This window comes from Arachis duranensis, chromosome 9 (assembly GCF_000817695.3).
Source record: "Arachis duranensis cultivar V14167 chromosome 9, aradu.V14167.gnm2.J7QH, whole genome shotgun sequence".
NCBI classification, from domain to species: domain Eukaryota; kingdom Viridiplantae; phylum Streptophyta; class Magnoliopsida; order Fabales; family Fabaceae; genus Arachis; species Arachis duranensis.
Window position 1 is genome coordinate 2,406,313 of NC_029780.3, and position 20,475 is coordinate 2,426,787.

The window sequence follows — 20,475 nt, forward strand, 5'->3', positions numbered from 1 at the left end:
CATATTACGCATTTTTTAGATTTGCCAGAAGGTGAAGACTGTATTTGCTATTTTTCTGTTTTTTCTATCTTCTCCTATCATCCTTTCACTCACATACACCCACTATTTTTAGAATATGTCGTCATATCCTGTCATTTCTGATGGTTGGATCCTTGTCAAACACCATACATGTCTTAATTGAGAGCAAAAGGTTAAGTAATAGGTCACCGATTCAAAAGAATTTGGACATTTAAGACATTGTGACGAAACTGTTGAGAATCAACAGTTCAAATTCCACCGTACTGGAAGACTATTGTGAAGAGCATGCCAGAGAATATAATATAATATAATATAATATAATCTTAAACCAAGCTAATTATTGAAAGATTACATATTATTTTGAATTTATCTAATAAAAAAAACGTTATATTTTTGTCACGATCCAAAATGAGTCATGACTGGCGCTCAGCAAAATAATTTTATAGCAAGCCTAACATACTCAAATATAAGTTGAATAAGCAAGTTACAAATATTTTACAAATTCTAAAATAAGTAGTTATATATTTTTAACAAAAAAATTAGAATAACTAAGAATGGTTGGATCTTACCTGTGACATATGAAGTATATACTTCTAGGAATTTGACAAAGAATAGGTACTTATTGCAGACCGTTACTCTTGAATAGAAAGTCTCACATAGTCAAATATTTGTTCCTGAAAAATACTTTTAGAAAACGGGGTGAGTTTTACAACTCAGTGACTAGACAATACATCTATAATCAACATGAGACTATATAAATATTATTATCAAAGTAATATTAATTAGAAAGTAATAGTTGATAATAATAGGTGAATTAATAAGGGAGTTCTCATACAGAAATCAAATCAAAAGTCCACACATGGGCGGCTCCACCTCTATGGATAGCCCTTTCCTCTTGTATGTCCTAACAGAATAACAGATCTAACGTGTGACCTACATATTAGGCTAGCAACACCCCTGCTAGCTGGAGTCTGAGTCAGATGCATCTGTTAGTGTTGCAAGTGTGAGGAGTGTTGAAGTTAGTCCCACATCAAAGAAAGCAAGGAAGAGTGAGGAGTTTATAAGATGAGAGACTCATTAACTTGACACCTTAAGGTTTTGAGTTGGATGTGGTGTCTTCTCATCTTATGTTCTCTCGCTTGATTCCTCCCTGAAGTCTCCCCGGTGGTCGAGAGCTCCCCACGGTTGGCCCAACAAGTGGTATCAGAGCCGATGATTTAATCGGTCTGGTTTAAGGAGTATTTAAGGTGAAGCATCGAAAGTCTTCCCGGCAAAGGTGGTTCGGGCGGCGTGTCCCGCGGTGTTTGCGGCGGTGTGATGGACGAATACTCATATGTGGTGGAGGAGATAGAGGAGAGTTGATGCTTGTTGTGGAAGCTCACACTTGAGGGGAGGGGGAGATTGTTAGTATTGCAAGTGCGAGGAGTGTTAAAGTTAGTCCCATATCAAAGAAAGCAAGGAAGAGTGAGGATTTATAAGGCGAGAGAAACAACATCTAAGTTAACGTCATAACCGCCGTTAACTATGGTTTTCTAATACGAGCCTCCCAAACCAATTCAAAACATATAGCTTCAAATACAATAAATCTTTAATCTCTCAAATATATAAGTATCGAATCAAATCAATTAGATAATACTTTTTTATCAGAAATATTTTCAAATCATATTTTCTCAAACATAAAAACATATTTCATAATTTAAAAGTGAGTGCCAACAAATACTTTAATATTTCAAAAGTATATATTCGAATAAAATCAATATTCTAAATTAATATAAAATTTTATCAAACATATATATATATATATATATATATATATAGTCTCATGTAAAATTTCTAAAGTATGAATTTCATAAAAATAATTATTCTAATCAAATCAAAGTTCTTCAATAATAGTTTTATAAATATAATTAAAAACTCATAATAGCATAAACCAAAAGCTTAACGGTTATAAATGTAAAGCCTACTCATAGCATGGTCCTAATAGACCGAAGAGACCAAACCCGAAGTGTCGAATTAATGGGTACAAAACTGCGTAGAATTTGGACTCGAGTAGTAACAATAACTTCAATTCTCACTGCAGTATCATCAACAACAGCCCTAGTAGCAAGGGGGCAACAGCGAATCCAACAGCTTACGGTGATTTAAAATTGAGCAAAGGCAGATAAGGACATCAAACACGATAGGACAAAGTGAATAATAGAGCTTTACGGTAAGACAAGGTAGAACAAGAGTAGGCTTACCAAAAGAAACAAGAGGATGGAGCATCAGCAACTCCGGTGATCCTCACCGGCAAGGACAAACCAGAAAAAATAAAGCGGAGCTAGGACAAACTTGTAGAGTTTCTAGCGGTGGCTTCCGGTGACGTCAGCTCGGTTCCTGGCGACCAGAGGCGTGGTGGTGCAGCCTGCAGCAACAGCGGAAGCATACCAGCTCCCGCCTCCTCGCAAGACTTTTCTCTCTCTGGCCATTGTGTTTTTCTCTCCTTTGCGAGCTCCTCTCTCCTTCTTCGAAACCCCATACCCGTAGCCGCGACGGCGACGGCGGAGCTCCCCTTTCAGCAGCGGCGACAAGGTGCGGCGGCAACGAGATGTCGTCCCCTTCCTCTGTTCTGTGTGTCACGTCTTTCTCTTCCACATGTGGTGGCTTCTCGTGGCGGCGATGGAGTCCTCGATGACGGCAGTGGAAGCTCCAGCTGCGGCAGGGACGGTCTCCAGGGGTGACGGCGAGACAACACCACCTCTCTCGCACTTCTTCCTTTCTCCTTCTCCCATTCCCTGTTTGGATCTCCTTCTCCCTCTCTCTTCCTGATCCGTGACAACGACGGCGATGGTGGCTCCCAGCCCCGCTGGCGCCGGCGTCGTCCCTTCCTCCCCTCTTTTCTTCTTCCCGATCCCCACTCTCTTTGCTTCTCTTCTCTGATTTGGGGGGTGTGTTGGTAATTTAGGAAGTTAGAGTTAAAGTTTGATTTGGAAAAAAGATGAGTAAGGGTATTATAAAAATTTTACAATTCTAGTGTGTAGTGTACACTATAGAACATAAAAATGAAAATATAATCTTTAATTTGGGTCTGTTCGAAACTCTAAAATTAGAATTAAATGAATTGAAAAAATCAAATATCATGGTTAGAATTCAACATGTAATTTTAAAATTAAAATATCTTTCTCTTGTGGTGTGTGTTAAATTGAAGTTAATGGTCAAATTAATTTTAAAAGATCATTTGTTTTTTAAATTAGTTTTCGAACGATTTTTTAAATCAAATTTATCTTTTAAATATTTTAAATTAGTCATGTTAGTCTTTCTATCACTTTTGTTATTAACGCCGGTATTAAAGTTTATTGATGTGACCTGTTAATTCTAAAAATAATATAAAATATCTAATCTTCGATTCCTCCATCTGTTCCTTTTAAACGGCAAAACGATTCTTTTAATTGGATTTAGTTAACATGTAATTTTAGAATATATATTAGAATTATTATTAATCAAAATTTAAATTTCAAATTTTTCATATATTATAAATTTTTAATTTACAATTTTAATACATACTCTAAAAAATGTGTTGCCTAAATCCTTATTAATTTTATTGTTATTTCTATTCTTAAGATATTGACAAAGAGAAGATACAATGATTATTGGAAAAAGTGACACGCCTTTAGTTTAGATTTTTTTTTTAAAAAAAATTCATTACTTTCTTCTACTTACTACTATATTTATTTATTTGAAAATAGAAAGAAAAAAAAATCTTTTTTAATTTCTAGCATTTCAAACACATACACTCAAAAGAGAAAAAAAAAAATTGAGATATGGAGAAATAATGAACCTGAAACCAGAAGCACGAATAAGAAAATAATGTTTCACAAATAAAAGTTGGCCATTTTTCTAACAAGTTTGCGTGAGTTTCTTATTCTTGTTTCTTGTTAATACAATAAGTGAGAGGGCTACTGTATATATAAGTGGAAAGTCATTTATTTTATGTCTAAATTAAAAGAATTTGAAAATAGTAAAAACTCCAATATTATTAAATTAGTCCTAAGAAAATTTCGGTGAAAATATTATGCAAGCAATTTTCAATGTCTCACTTTAATTTATTTAAATAGTCATCAGTCATTTAAGAACGAAAGAATTATAAAACTTGGCATTTATGAAAAGTTATGAAAGTATGTATCAATTAGTATCTAGGAAAGGTTAATTAACGAAGCTATGCATTTAATTTTGTTATGTTCAACAACCACAACCTAATAGTTATGAAAGGTTATAACAATGAATTTGCCCCGCTTGGTATTTATAAAAGGTTAGTATTAAATAGTAAAATTCTGATGCTTAGTCTTTTTAATATTTATTAGTCTGCATAGGGAAAAAAAAAGGATTTTGCTAATATACTATTTAAGAGAGCTTTTTAAAAATAGTAAAATGAGAGTTTTTATTTAAAAGGTAAGATTTTAAAATTTGCAATAATATTAAATACATATTATGCTTTTAACCTTTTCATATCTTTTAAACAACTCTTTTAAAAATGTCCTTTTCATATCTCATGCATTTTTATGTCTATGATTTATCATTCATTGCAAACTTAATTTATTAAACTAAATTTTTATGATTTATTTTTCTTACCATACAAAAAGTTTATACGTGTGCATCAAGATATAGAATAAAGAAACAAAATATCAATTAAATTCTAAGTTTATACCTCTCTTGCAACTCTGCTGATAGTATCTTTCAGAGAATTGAAGGAACTGCCATCTGACATCACAAAACTCACTGCTTTGTCTCATCTAACCATCAGTAACTGTGGAAAGCTGGAGTGTTTACCAGAACAGGATTGGGAAGGCTTATCTTCACTTCGAAAACTGTCAATTGATAACTGTAAGTGTTTGGGATCCTTGCCTAATGGTGTCCGGTACATAACTTCACTTGAATATTTGAGTATTAGTGGCTGCCCAATGTTGAAAGAGCGGTGTAAGAAAGGAACAGGGGAGGATTGGCACAAGATAGCACATGTTCCCCATGTATATTTAATTTAATGTATTCTTAGTTTATACACTGTTTATTCATTATTTTCTTTTCATTTTGTTGTGTATTTGCATAATCATGCTTTCAACTTTCAATATCTTGTATTGTATTTTAAGTTAGTTTAAAATACGCAGGATTTTAATTTTTCATATGGCAGTAGATTTTAGATTTGATGATGATAGGCTTTTTATCCAATTTCAAGTTTCAACTTATATATTCATTTATCGTTTAGCCATTAGCACCCTCTATTTTCCTTAAGCCACAAAAATGAGTATCTATTATCTTGCCCAAAATAAATTATCAAATCATAGAAATTGAAATTGGCCCATTTAGTAGTTCTTAATTTGTGATTTTGTATCCTTGATTGATCTGATACTAATTTGTTGTTCTATGGAAGACTTCAAAAATAATGATTTTTTAATTTCAAATTTTCATTATTATTACTCGCTAATTGTCCATATTATTTTTTATGCTTCGTATATAGTTCAATTCCTACTATAATTAAGTCAGTAACAAGTCAAGTCATTCTTAGCATGTACAAATGGAATTACAAGTCATTCACAGCAGTGCTATATATAAATGTTCTCTTCAATTTTATAATTTCTCTCTTTTTTTTATTCTGTCCATTGAAGCCACAACTGAATTGTCCCTTCTTTTTTATGCATATTAACATTATGATTTATTAATAATACAAGAGAATCACTTCTTTTAAATCTGGAATTTCAACAAGCTATGGATATTTTGATTAATTTTTCTTATCCTACCAAACAAAGAAATTCAACCCATCTGATACTTAGATATATTACATGCTAACGCATCATTAAGAATATTTACTTTCTAATTTTTGGTCGAAAGATTAAGCATCAATTGTGCACTCAGTTAACAAATAATTTTTAAAGAATATGAGAATAGCCATGCTCTCTAAAACTCAAACTTTATTCTTTCAATTTTAATTTCTTATTATCATTCTTCAATTTAGTGTGTGCTTGTGAAGAGATCAGAGTTAGGAAACTCTATGTAATGAATACACTCAGATATCACTTGCGTGCAATAATCATTCATTATTCTTCAATATAATAGACTTTCATTAAAAACAAAATGGATGAGAATAACTTAAATATATAATATTTCTCCTTTTATTTAATTGAATATAAGTGCTTATTTATTTGAAAAATAACTTCTATTCTTGTGTATAGAATTTAATAAAATAATCCCCTGATAAATAATAACCTCACACTTCCACACTTTATAATCACGCTTGTCTTATAATACAATTCAAATATTGAATTTCTTCTAAATAATTAGGGTGTACATGAGCCGGGTCACATCAAGTTTGGTCTAACTCAGATCCGACTCGAAATATAGACCGGACTTAACTTTTAGATCCTAATTCGATCCTAAACCTAATGAAACCTACGTACTTTCGGGTCGAGTGAAAACCGGATCTTTAGCATGTAAAAATTACCTAATTTCGCTCCAACCATTATTTCACAATTCACATAGTAAAATTCACTTAAAAAAATATAATAAGAACTAACCCTTCTCTAAAATTAAAGCATAACCATAATCAATACTAATATTGTCTAATAACACTAAATATTTAAATCAATACAAATAACACAATATTATGCATTAGTCTAAAATCTTATACATTTTAAACATAAAACATTAACTTATAATCTTATAATGACTAATAACACAAAATATTAAGGTTTACAATATTTAAATTCTACATAAGAATAGCCATCATCCATCACTAATAACACAAAATATTAATTGTGTATGATGACCGAGCCACTGGACCGAGTTCGAATGACCCGAACTATAGTCCAGATCTGACCCGAAATAATGACCAGGTCTATTTTTGAGACCCTTACCCGATCCTAGACCCGATAAAATCACACTAAATTAGCTCCTAAAATATTTGGGATCGGAACGAATCTTCGAGTCAGACCGGATCATGTACACCCCTATAAATAATTAATAGGACAAACATTTATGGGAGCATGTACAAGAGGAATCTCTGCAATCTGCACCAGCTGTGAAACCATATTTGTTGATGCATTCTAGGGTACAATAATAGGAGTTTCCATCTTTGCAACTTTCGTCATACCAAACATCTTCACACCTCTTATCTCCAATCACTTGAATTGTCATCAACACCCCTACATAATATCAATATATTTTATATTTCAATAGAACATGGAAATGATTATATATTCCAATAGGGGAAAAAAGTTAAAGATACTAATAAAGTAATGATGAACCTGAAACCAAAAGAAGAAGAAACAATTTTTTTGCTATAGTTAATTTAGCCATCTTTCTATGATAAGTGCAGTGTGAGCAACTCCAAGGAAATGAAGGGGCTATATATAATTGGAAATTTGTTTTAATAAATAAAAAGATTTGAAAGTTTGTGTTTGATGTTAAACAAAATTTAGATATTAAATCAAAATTAAATTATTTAGTTCAAAACGATATTTCTATTATTTAATATTTGATATATATACTTATTAACTAGATTGGTGGTATGTTAATAAAATTATTATAATTTCAAAATAATTAACTTTTTCTTAACTTATAAGAAATATTTTTCATTTTAAAAATAATATTAGCCTATTTTCATTTCTTACGGCAACTTGTTATTAATTGAAAATGATCATCATTAACAATTTAGTCATATATAGTGTTAAAGTATAGTCCAAATTAAACTCCAAACAGCATAAATATTTGTTAAGTCATTAATTTTTAAATATGTATAATTCTTTCAAAAGTGACTTACATAATTTTGAAACATTAATAAAAATATGAGTGAAGTGGTATTATGAAAAGTCAGTAAATGAAAATTATGAAAAATTAAGAGTAATCAAGTTAGTGAGTGGAAGGAGATAATATTTTTGAAAGATTATTAAAATTACAAATCGCTTGGTATTTATGAAAAGTTAGTGAATGTACGTATTACGACTTGAAAAGTTAAAAATAATACTATAATTAAGTTAGTGGTGCCAAGTGAATGAGAAGGGATAATTAATTGAATATATATTATTGAATCTTATCTTAAACGGATAAGCAATGTGAATTTTTCAAATGATCTCATAATTTTGAAATAATGCTTCATTTTAAACAGGTTAAATTACACCATTAGTTCATATACTTTTATAGAAATTATAAATTGATTTCTACACTTTAAAATTTTATAATTAGATCTTTAAATAAAATTAAATTTTGTAATTTAATCCCCATCGTTCAAACAATATTTAATTTAACAGAATATTCGATAAATATTCACTATTTTAAACATGTGACTTACACGTGTTTGATAGTAAAGACTACTTTATAATTTTAGTGAGAATATAAAAACCAACTGTATAATTTAATCGACTAAAACCCCAAAGTGGTCCCTGAGATTGAGCGAGTTACCCATAATTGTCCTTGACTTTCAAAATTCCCTAACAGCATCCCTCACATTCATCTCCGGGACCCATAGTTGCCCTTCGACCCTTTCCAACGCTCAGTCAGCAAACGGAGGGATGATCTGGCACCTCCAATGCCACGCTGGAGCCAGCAACGGCTAGCTGATGTGGCAAATCTGAATTTTGTACCCAATCTGGTCCTTGATCCCATTAAAACCCTAAAAGCTAAGATCATCCTCTTCATTGCCTAAGCTTCAAACTGCTGCTGCTAATTCCTTCTCAAATCATCCTCTTCATCGCCTCCAACTCCAGGTAATAACACATACAGATCATATGCCTTCCATTTCGATCTGCCATTTCTTTGTTTTCTGATTGCTAGCCGTTGCTACCATAATACGAATGTAACTTGGCTAAATTTCAGTTTCCTCTAAAACTGTAATCACTCAATACTCAAAACTATAAGTTGCCGCTGCTTTTGTCAGTTTGCAATTGTTTGATGTATCATTGCATTGTGTTACTTACTGTAGACATGTGCTGCAAATGCAAATGAAAAAGGTGACAAGGCTTCCTTGATTCCTCACTCCAGACGGCCTGCACTCCCCTCTCTGCAAATACCCCCATAGTCATTAGATGCCGCATTATCTTCTTTCGCAAAGACGGATGGTCCTTCCACATCCACTTACTTCAAGGACCCTCTCTCTTAATGGTAAAGATTCATTCTCTCCATTGTCAAAGGTTGCCCACTCACTACCGGTTACTCCAATCGCATCTTTGGGTCAAGAAAGTGTACATGGCAGACATCTGGGATGTGCTTCTGATTTAAATGTATGTCTCTTTTCTTCAATCAAGGCAACTGTTTTCATACAACGCTAAAAGCTAAGAATCGTTATTACCTGGAGCTGGAGGCGATGAAGAGGATGATCTGAGAAGAAATCAGCAGCAGCAGTTTGAAGCTCAGGCGATGAAGAGTATGATCTTAGCTTTTAGGGTTTTAATGAGACCAGGGACCAGATTGGGTACAAAATTCAGATTTGCTATATCAGCTAGCTGTTGCTGGCTCCAGCGTGGCATTGGAGGTGCCAGATCATCCCTCCGTTTGCTGATTGTGCGCCAGAAAGGGTCAAAGGGCAACTATGGGTCCCGGAGCTGAATGTGAGGGATGCTGTTAGGGAATTTTGAAAGTCAAAGACAATTATGGGTAACTCGTCCAATCTCAAGGACTATTTTGGGGTTTTAGTCAATTTAATCATTTAAAAATAACTAAAAACTCCCTAGACTATCTTTTGGCATTGAAAACGAGCTGAGATGATTGTTTACCTACTGAAAACGAGCAAAAATATGGTGGTAAATCCACTGAGATTTGCTTACCAGAGATACATCGACCAATCTAGGGAATGGTCGTACCTGTAAGATAAAGGTCGCTTACAGAGGTTATCGATACATACATTGGCTAGAGAGAGACTCACCTGTAAGACCGAGGTTGCTTACAGAGGTTATGTTTGCATACATCGGCTCAAGAGAGTCGCACCTGTAAGACAGAGGTTGCTTACAAAGGTTATGGCATTGAAAACCAAACTCAGACAAAGGTTGCTGAGTTACATCAAGAGCAGGTCGAAACCGACAGATGAACTCATTACCTGCACTAGGGATAAACATACATCATGATTGTTTGACCATATCTTTTATGAATTCTGTTTTCTGTGATTGTGTATGTGTTGTATTCGTTTTCTCTTTATGTTCTTTAGTTATTGTGTTTGATGCGTGATTCAGTTGCTGCTGCTGACTGGGTATAGTATTAAAACAGACTTAACTAACCATCTCGACCATACTAAGAACTTTCCAATTCTTACCCCTGCGCTTCCTCTTCAGATGGAAACAGGAACTCTAGTTAAGATTACCCCTATATATACGAGGACCCAGCAAAAGATATGAAGGTGATAAAGATCTCGTCTTTTGGTTGCAATGATCGATCAGAGACAGTAAGAGTTGGTAGCGTGTTTTGGGTGGCGCCTTCATTTTAGCGTAGGAATTTTGATTTAGTCTCTCACTTTTGGATAGATCAACCGAGAGATTAGGAACTCTAAATACTGGCTAGGCTAGTTTCGGGTGCTAGCTTAGGGGCTTCTTATATGGACCAGGCCTGGAGTGTTAATTATTGATGGTTTATTAGTGGCTAAGAGAAGAGGGGGTTGAATCTTAGCCCCTCTTTTTACTTAGTAACTCTTGTTGTCCTTCAGAACGGAGATATTTCTTGTTTTTGTCTCGTGCCTAGCCGAGAGACTTTTTCGTTTTGTCTCGTGACTATCCAGGAGATATTTTTCAGTTTTATCTCCTATGCAGCAGAATCAGAAATGGAGTAGAAGAGAGAGAAAATTACACCAAGATATATCCTGGTTCAGCTGCTAAGTGCAATGCAGCCTACATCCAGTCTCCATCACAACAATGATGAAATTTCACTATAATCATTTTCGATTACAGACACCAATTCTCCCTAGGAACTACCCTTCCTATCTAGGATAAGTCCAGAATCTATTCCCAAAACTGAACTTGACTTGGTAACCCACCAAGCTTTCAATTGCAAAGTGCTAACCCAACTTGCAAGAGAATTCCCACAGAACTATGATACACAACACAGATGTACAAAGGACTTCTAAGGACATTTATGGCTTTTTCTTTTAATTTTGTGCACCCTGCCTTTTTCTGCTCTATGGCTTTTTCTTACAAACCTCCCTTTTTGCCTTTTTCCATGAGACTCAAGACAGACAAAATTAAACAGAAAAATACAAAATAGAAAACATTGAAGGAGAAAAGCTAAATTTCTTCTTCTTCAACCCAAAACCGATTCGGCCAGAGAGAGAGAGAGAGGAGAGATAACCGAATGTAAACCTCAACATGCAATTACCTCTGTGTCTTTCCTTTACACCAAGCTTCACCAATCCGAGCCATCCATCTTGACTTGCACTCCAAGAAGAATCCCTAGCCCTTAATGAGTTCTTGATGATGACAGCTTCTTCTGTTCTAACTTCTGCATCTTCTCCACGTAGCTACAGTAGCTACCTCCTATGGCAGTTGATCAAAAGTTGAGACAAGTCATCCCTTAAGGATCTTCTTCCTCTGACCGAGATCTTCTTCCATTTTTGGTATGGAGAGCATGAGCTTACTTCAACAAATCTTACCTCCTTTGGTGAAGATCTCAGCCTCAGCATACTTTTTGTTTTCTTTTTCTTGCCATCATTACAATGGTCTTGTTACTTGCTTCTTCTTTTCTACGGTAGCTTGCCATAGCTTCCATGTTTTTCTGAGAAGTGACCGAGAATGAAAAGAGAGTAAAAAGAGAAACTAAAATTGCTTTCAATGAAACTAAGAGAGAGAATGAAAGTGAATTAAGTTTCCACTTCATTTGTTTGATGAGTAACGTGTAGCATCATTAAAGCCATCAAATCACTTTTCTCTTCCTCTTGCATATTTCCAATGCAAGTAAATTCAAGTTAATTGAATTTGAAATCCATCACAAATTGAAAGTGGAATCCGTTGGAAGCATGGAATTTTGCTTTCTTTCAATATTAGTTTCGGATCAAGCTTTGGTCTTAGTAGCAAAGATTTCAATTGGGCTTATATCATAATTTTTGGTCCAAATAACATAACCATGATTTCAACCACCATAATCACAACAATTTTATATCAAGGCTGAGAAAAATATTCCAATGGGCTTGTTATATTTCGGCCCAATCGCAAAAATCCGCATAGCAAAATTATTTAATTAGCACATATGAATTAAAATCAAATTGATAATTTTGCAACTAATTATTTTAATAATGTTTAATCATTATCAATTTAAATTAGAGTTTCCAAACTCATCAATTATGTATATAGTAGTAAGATATGAAGGGTTGTACGCTAACTTATGTATATATGGTAGTACCTTTATATATATGTATGATCTATAGTATATGTTATGTTTATATATAATGTTGGCCTTGTGTATGCTTTATTTGATTCTTTATTGTGTTTTGTGTATGTTTAATCAGCTGTCATCGCAAATCTTTTTATAAAGTAAAAGTTTTTCCAAAAATTCAATAGTGTGCTAATTCGATTACAGGCTTAATAGTAAATAGTTAAAGTTTTGGATAAGCAAGTTGGTGACACTCAGTTTCCAGTATGATCATGACGTACTGGGAATTGAGTCGTGACATCTTCCATCTTTGGCCACTGCGCGTTCGGGTTCCAAGCTCACGGAGCAGATTTGCAACCTCACCTAGCCAAAGTTGTCGTTGCATGGCTGCTCCGTCATCGGATTTCCTTCCCTGCCTCCATGTGCCGCCGTCGACTCTCTCCACCCCGTAAATGTGCTGGATGTTTAATTTACTAGGTATATAGATGGTTATTTTAATTCTTAATTGGATGACTATTTTATTTGATTCAGTTTAAGTATATACAATTAACAAATGCTAGATGATCATTTCATTAAGTAGTCGAATAATTATTTTAATAACTACGTGAATAGTTATTTGATGACAATCCTGTAACAGTAATGAGGGAGGGGGTTACAGAGGTGGACGATAATGGCCAGTGAAGATGCTTCTAACGTCGAAGAAGTAGAATGATTGATAAAGGTGAAAATAGCATACGGTTTGAAGGATGAGGATGTTTAGATAAATTCTTTTAATAAATTAGAGTTAGAATAATTAATTTTTTAAAAAAATTGTTTGAATTTTTTGGCTTAAGTAATTTTAATCTTTTTTATATTAAACCAAATTTAGAATCCATTATTTACATTATTAAAATTTTTCGTTGTCTTTTTAGCGGAAGTGTTTATTTTAGTTCTTTCTGCTCTCTGCTTGCCTTTTTGGGTGCACTTGCTGCATTAATTCTCGTTGCTCTTCAAACATGGTATACCATGCATCCTAAAAAATAGTTATCGCATTTAAATAATAAGAGTCTGTGTAATGTGAGTGTGACCCACGGATCATTGGTTTGCATCTAAATTTCTTAGACAAAAAAAAGAGTGTGTACCTCGAAATGCTTTCTATTATTTGTATGTTTTGTAATGCATTATTTGATTACTTATGAATTATGATTGTAATGGGAAAACATGTTTGCTAATTCTTCTATTACTGTGTTGTTTAGTATTAACTCGTTGACTCCAAACATGTTTGCTAACTCTTCTATTCTTCTATCACTTGGGCTAACATATATTGTTCATTTAATTTTTACTTTTAGCTAACCACCGATAAACTTTAAGTTGTTTAGTATTCGATTTATATTACAAGTTATAATTTAATATATACCATTGTATATGCACCTATCAGTGTGATCAATCTATGCTATTAATCTATATACTCCATACTCCATGAATCAAGATACTGAAAATTGAAAAGTTTACATTAAATCAAAACAATGAGTTAAACACGTAAAACATGAATTTATAATATAATTTAAATTGTAAAATTTTTTTATCTAATAAATTTTTTTAAAATAAATTAATTTATTTAAAATTGTACTATCAAAATATTTAAAAAAAAATTGAAATTTTTGCTATCTTAGTAGAAATCAGCCATCACAAATATAAATATGTATATAAAGAATTAATGAAAATTGGAGGAAAGAAAGGCCTATACTCATACCCATTCCCCTAATTAATCAATAACATAATGTGTCCAATTAGATATGAGTTCGTAAGAAGTTAAAAAACAAAGAGCTGGTGAGAAATAAACTATAAGGAATGTTATGGAGTCGGTAAATTTTGTAATTTGTAGTAATTAATTAATTATTATTGATATTTTTAATAGTATAAAATTTCATCTAATGATATAGAATTATTTTTTTTATTATTTAAATGCTAATTAGATTTTAATAAAAGTGTTCCTCTTTTAGAGTTTCTCATCAACTATTTTTCATTTTTTTTAAGTAAACTCGGAATTTCACTCGGCTCTCTGGTTCTTATCAACAAAAAATAATCATTATACAATAACAAATTAACAATTTAAGTATAGATTGTCTCTCTTATTCATATATATAATTAAAGGAGGGAAGGAATCAAATTATTTTATCCAAAACGTGTTGCTCACTTGCTCCACGAGTCCATGACAACGGCAATAAGGATTAAATAAACTACCACTTGGCGAGACAGTTCATTGTTTTGTTTTTTTAATCAATAAGAATAAGGAAAGTCTACGGCTGTTTAACCTAACAAATAATCTACTCAATTGCAAATTTATTATGTAACGTTCGGTCTTGAACGAGGGAATTATTAATTTCAACCTAAGAAGAAAAATCAAACAATGCACTTACAAGTTACAACGAAGTTTTATGGGGGGGAGTTTGCTGAGTCACAGCTTGAGAGCATCCCCAAAAGTTCTCAACTGCTTGGGTTTTTCAAAACATTAAGCTTTTTATCACATTAGTGTCCAAACACCATATTATATGGTGATATATGAGTCAAGAGTGTATTTAAAAAATATATGTCATCTCAATAAATTATAAAAATAGGGAATGATAAAATTATTGAAATAGCTACAATAATAGACATATATCAAAATCAATAATTATGGAAAGATAAATTGAAAATTTATTTTGCGAAAATGTTTAGTAAAAAAAATTAGTAAAAAAAGTCATTAATAGCGTGTTCCACTTGAATACTACTGTTGTGGGGCTTATTATTATTATTATTATTATTATTATTATTATTATTATTATTATTATTATTATTGTAAAAAAAATTTAAAATTATAGAAAGAGTTAAAAATTAGTTTAATTACTCTGCAGATCCTATAGTTTCATCGAATTTTTAATTAGGTCTCTGTATTTTTTTTCAATTATGTCTCTACATTTTTTTTTTTAATTTAGTCCTTGTTAACGTTAAACGTAAAAAAATATTAGTGAATTGTGAAATTACTTGTATACCCTTAGGAACCCAATTAAAAAGAAAAAAAAGTATAAGGACCTAATTAAAAATTCGATAAAACTGTAAATATTTAATGAAAGATATTCCTATAATCCCTATTCAATAATTCTACGGCATGAAAGATATTTCTATAATCCTTTTTATTTTGTTATTATCATTTTTTTGCTTATTTATATACAAATTATACCAAAAATACCTTCTCTTTTTTTTACTTTCAAAATACCTTTATCTTAAGAACATAAAAAAAAAAGAATTGATAAAATGAAATAAAAATAGCAGTATAAAATTCAATTTTCATCATTCAAGTATTTATTATGATCATGTAACATTTTATATTTGTGTGGATTCATAGAATATAGTTTGTGTCTTTATCATATCATGGTACACCATAAAAAATCACAAGGCTATGTAATTTGTGTTATTGAAATTTGAAATCTAAAAACAAAAATCTTAGAAAACATAATTTCAGTGTAATACAAATAATCTAAAAATCAGTTCCTGTGTTGCAGCCTCTCACAACCAGCATAAGGATTAACAATAAAGAGCAGACTTGAGTTCATCAAGTGTCTCAATAAGATAGTTTTTTTCACCAAAAACTTCAATCAAAGCATGGTAGTCTGCTTTCGAAACAAAGAAAGTCGGAACAAGATCATCTTTGTGAGGTCTATTCATCTCTTTGGGAATTCTCCGGTCACCACCATATACACCTCCATTGTTGAAAACAATCACTACCATAGATAACTGATACTGAACTAATGTCTGAATTGAAAAAATGATAAGATATATAAGGTAACAGTCCAGAATTTTCGCTCCACATTCCTGGATTAAACCATTACAAACATATTGGCGTATAGTAATTACACAGCTTATGTAATCCTCTCTGTCACAAAACTACTAGCGAGTTCATGGAAGATCCTAATTCAAAACAAATGGCAATAAAAATTTCATAAAGATGATAAAAATATAACTAAAAATAAGGACTTCAATCCACGTAACACAATGGAAGGACAATTAAATAGATAAACATAAGCATGGGTTTAGTAGTATCTACCTTAACTTCAATGGCACTAAATTCAAATCTAAAATCCCCTTTAACTGCAGCAACAAGTCAATGGGGACAAGCCACTGTAGCTGCAATGCAATAACTGAGGCCAACCCCTATGATCCTCCAAGTCCCTGCATCCAATCTAGATTTAGGCTTTGTCTGAGCCAACACAGCCCTACCTACATCCATGGTGTTTGCACCGTCGGACACCATTATTGGAGCCGGCTTCTGACTCCAAGAATTGCATTCTTATGATTCTCATTGGCATCAAGAAATTGAATGGCAGAACATCCTTAGCAATCCAAGCCTTCTTCTTCGCCGCATTATCCTTAGACTTCTTCCATATAGCTTCCACCCAAGGTGGTTCCTAGCCAAACAAAATAGATCATCCTTAATCTCCTTATTCAGAGTCTTGTAAACCTTAAACCATTACATAAAAAAAATCAGAAATCAATTCAAAAAATAAGTATTCAAAAATCGATACCTGTTTTGGTAGATCGAATTGTTTAAAAAAATAACTAGAATTGTTTAGAAAAACTGATTTTTATATAGTTCTTCAAAAACAAGAACCAATTTGACTGACAAAAATTTAAAAGTAAGTATATTGATGGTATGAATTTTTTCTATATTCAGGCTAGAACAAGCAATACATATTTTTTCAAGTATCAACAAAAAGACAAGACACAAACAGTTCAAAATTTTTTCTACACATTTCTGGATTAACACTATGCCTCATGATATGTTATGCTGTTTTATAACAAACTTTTAATAAAAGAAATTTTTTTTACATATCTTATAGTCCTTCAAGTTTATAATTGATGAAAAAAATTCACAAAAACGTCTTGAAAATACAGTAGTAAGCTTACAAGTAAACTAACTTACATTCTGAGAATTAGTATCACTTTCTTCACTACTACCTTCACTTGCTATAAGTTCATAATCTAACCTCAATGAAGTTAACAATGATATTCAGGTCAGATTTAGTATTTTTCAGAGCTGACAGTGCTTCTAAAATCATTGCATTGTACCTGAGGAGAAGAAAAACAAAAATAACCAAGTATCAGAACAATTCAAAATTAACAAAATACCTTTCTTATTTTATTGAGGCATACAACAGTTTTAACCAGAATTACAATCTTAATCCACATCATTTAATTTCAATAATCCATATAAAATTAGTGACATCAATTTGCATACCGCAGAGGATTCTTAGCATCTTCGTCATTTTGAGAGGAATTACCCACAGCAACAGAAGGATCAGGTTGATGAATCATAGTGGTGACAAGGGTAGCATCTTCCCCAGAAAACAACAATGGCATTACCAACCGCAACTGGGGTAGCAGCAGTGCCCCAGCCTTATTCTAGGAATCCTAGACTTTTCTTTAGATCCTTGAGTGCCATTACTAACGCTTAAATTTCGCTACTTATCCTGAATTACCACAAAAGAAAAAAAAATTAAAAATTCTAAACCTTTGACTCAGTTTTTTCACATTCCAATTTCACCATTTATCCAGAAAACGAAATATATGAAGGGGAATTAGGCACATTGCAGTTAATTTAAAACCCTAAATTGAGATAAGACGCAAAATTGAAAAGGCTAATTAGGAGAATTTTGCACCTTGAGGTCGATGTTGGAACGTGAAGTGAGAAAGGGTACGAATTGGGAATCTTTGAGAATCTGCTTCTTCTTATTACCCATTTTTAATTTCGTTCTTCTTTCTTTCTTGAATTCTTCAATTCAATGAATTCAGTTTAAGAGAAATTGAAGAGCTTCCTCCAAAGCTGTAGAGGTAATTAAGACTTCGATAGTGACGTCTGTGTTATGGAGTTGCCACTAACAGCAGAGCAGTGCAGCACAGCACAGACCAAGGACGACGGACGACGATGGATGCTCACGCCGCCAAGGACGATGACAACGCAGATGGACGACGACACCAGCGAATAGAGGAGAAACGCCACTGATTTCAGAGAATAAGCGCTGGCTAGGGTAGTTTTGGAATTTTAAGAAATTGGAAGTGAGTTCAGTTTGCTTTTTTAACCCAATTTTAAGAATATTCGATTTTTTAACAGAATATTATGTTGTCTCAAACGATTTTGTCACAGCAGGGACTAAATTGAAAAAAAATTAGTCGTCTAGGGATCCAATTGAAAAGAAAAAAAATAAAAAGACCTAATTAAAAATTTGGTGAAACTATAGGATTTACAGAGTAATTAAACCTTAAAAATTTAATGGATCCGATCTTTTTATTTTACTATACCCCTCCTTGTAATTAATAATTGAATATCCAATTGCATTCTTTTCTTTTTTTTTTTTTGTATGATGAGAACTAAATATCGGTTTAAAAAATTCACATATTTAAAGTTTAAGATTCGCTGTAACTCTAAATCGGGATTTAATAGTCTTTAAAATTTAATAAAATTTGTCACAAAATTTTAAATCAATAACCAAGAGTTTAATCTCAAATCATTCTTCTTAAAAATCACAATAGAGTACTTAATTATTAGCTATGAGAGAATTTGAAATTAATTGTAATAAACGGAAAATCAAATTGATTAGAAATTAAAGAAAAAACAATATCTAAACAGCTTGTTTAAAAATTTTTATTGGTATAGAATTGAATTAAATTCTATCAAAAATTAAATTTCAGTTAAAATTGAATTGAATTCTAATGTTTAGAATGAATAAATAAAATTATAGAATTGAATTAAAAATAATAACAAAATTATATTTTTTATTAAATTTTTTTTAACTAAAATTTGTCCTCTTGTTTTAAAAAAAAAGATTAGATTAATCTAAAACTATTAAATTTAAAAATATTATTATTAATTAAAAAAATTAAATGGTTTTTTGTAATTGATTATAACGATACTGTTCAGTTTAACAAATAAATAATAACATTTTAGTGATGACAAATATAGTGTTATTTAGATGGTGGATAACCCAAGTGTGTTGTTGATGTGTTGTTTAGTATTGCAGGTCCATGTAGAATATCTTGTGTAGTCGGATAGTCTAACCACAATCCATCTTTCTTTTAGTGTGTAACCGATTTATATATGTTTAGCTCTCCTTTTTTTTGCCCGATGTTATATTAATAAAAAATAAAATTCTCTGCTAAAAAACTTTAATTCATTTGATAAAAATATTAACATTAGAATTCAATTCAATTTAATTTTATAATTTTATTAATTTATTTTAAATACTAAAATTTAATTTTATTTTATATTATTTGTTCTTACCGAGATGAGCCGAGGTATAGGTCGTCTCCTTTAGAAGGTAGGCCGACTTCCAAGGTTTGATACGAATCACACTGTCGAGGAAAGAACTGGAGAGGTGGGTACCTGCAAAGGCACTCCGACGCTCAAGTCAGTAGCGGAATATATGTATGGAGGTTTTTCTCAGAAAGATGACTTACCTCTTTTGTTCCTGCTCCTCTTTTTTTATACTTGTTCGGATAGAACCGATCATTTTTCCCGAGTCGTAACGTCAGGGAAAGCATTAATTGTCTGTCTGGCGTTATGAGAATAAACGTCTGGCCGACATTAAAAAAATGCCGATTATTACAAATGCTCGGTTATGATCATGGGTGCGTTACCGAGCTATAACTCGTAACCGTTCTTCCTGGTCATATCACAGCCCCCAAGCTTGGCCTGGCCTTGAGGAGACGGGTTGAGCTTTTGTCGAGTTATAGCTCGGTATACAGAGCCCCCAGGTCAACTCGGATCACTCCGCTTTTACATTTTGTAATTAAGTTTTGGAAAATTTCATTTAATTGGGTGCTGTGCGTGGTCATCATTGTGACTTGGTTCAACTTCCAATGATCCCTTTTAACCGTTTTAAGTGACATTAAATGAATGGCTCATATTAAATCATGGAACTGAAAGGTTTATTAAATTAGTGGCTTAGGTTCAAAACTAAACTTCTGCATAGCGTGTTTAAGTGGGGGGTAGCAGTTTTCACAGAGACATGAGTACAAGAGGTCAGTAAATCTTCTTCGTTTCATCTATTTGCTAGTGTTTATTTTTTGGTTTTTCTTGAGAATGGGTGAGGCTAAGAAAAAATTGTTACCTCAAGTTGGAAACGATGAGGA

General features: G+C 32.4%; 1 pseudogene; it reads right to left on the bottom strand.

Annotated features, from left to right (window-relative positions):
* Window positions 1-15,873: 15,873 nt before the first annotated feature.
* Window positions 15,874-17,706, bottom strand: LOC127741464 (2-hydroxyacyl-CoA lyase-like; annotated as a pseudogene).
* Between the last annotated feature and the right edge of the window lie 2,769 nt (window positions 17,707-20,475).